Source organism: Solanum lycopersicum, chromosome 5 (genome assembly GCF_036512215.1).
Source record: "Solanum lycopersicum chromosome 5, SLM_r2.1".
Taxonomy (NCBI): domain Eukaryota; kingdom Viridiplantae; phylum Streptophyta; class Magnoliopsida; order Solanales; family Solanaceae; genus Solanum; species Solanum lycopersicum.
This window is the reverse complement of record NC_090804.1, coordinates 65,357,152-65,358,003: the sequence shown is the minus strand read 5'-3', so window position 1 is coordinate 65,358,003 and position 852 is coordinate 65,357,152.

The following is an 852-nucleotide window of genomic DNA, read 5'->3' as shown; positions in this document are numbered from 1 at the left end:
GGGGTTTACTTGCTTCGGGGCTTGTTTCACCTTAAAATGGACTGTTTTGGTTATTAGGGCCAACTGACTCCATACACAACGTCTTAACGGACGTTGACAAAAAATATAGGCAAAAAAGATGCCGGAATTCTGAATCAGCAAGAATCCATGAACTTATAGTACACGAAAATCAGCAAAATAGAATTTACCAGCATCGGGCACGTTTGACCTTGAAATTGGTCATTTTAGCCATTAGGGACAACATGCTCCATAGTTAATGTCTTAACGGATATCAACAAAAAATTTGGGGGGAAAAACTCACTATAAATCCATGGACTATAGCGCACAAAAATTATTGGCAAAATGATGAGCTTACCTGCTCCAGGGCTTATTCGACCTTAAAAATGAACCATTTTGGCCGTCAAGGCTGACTGGATCCATAGCTAACATCTTCACGAACGTCCACAAAAAATTTGGGAAAAAAGAACGTTGAAATTCTTGATCACCAAAAAAAATCGTGGACTATTATACACGAAAATTGGTAAAATGAGGGGTTTACCTACTTCAGGGCTCGTTTGACTTTCAAAATTGGTCTTTTTGACAGTTAGAGCCAATTGGTTCCATAAATAATGTCTTAAGGGACGTCAAATAACAATTTGGGGATAAAAGATGCCGGAATTCTAGTACACGAAATAGCAAAATGGGGTTTACTTCCTTTGGGGCTCAGTAGACCATAAAAATGGTTGTTTTGGCCATCAGGGGTCAACTGGCTCCATATCTAACATTTTAATGGACTTCCACAAAAAATTAGGACAAAAAATACATCAAAATTCTGGATCACCAAAAATTCATAGATTATAGCAAATGAAAATT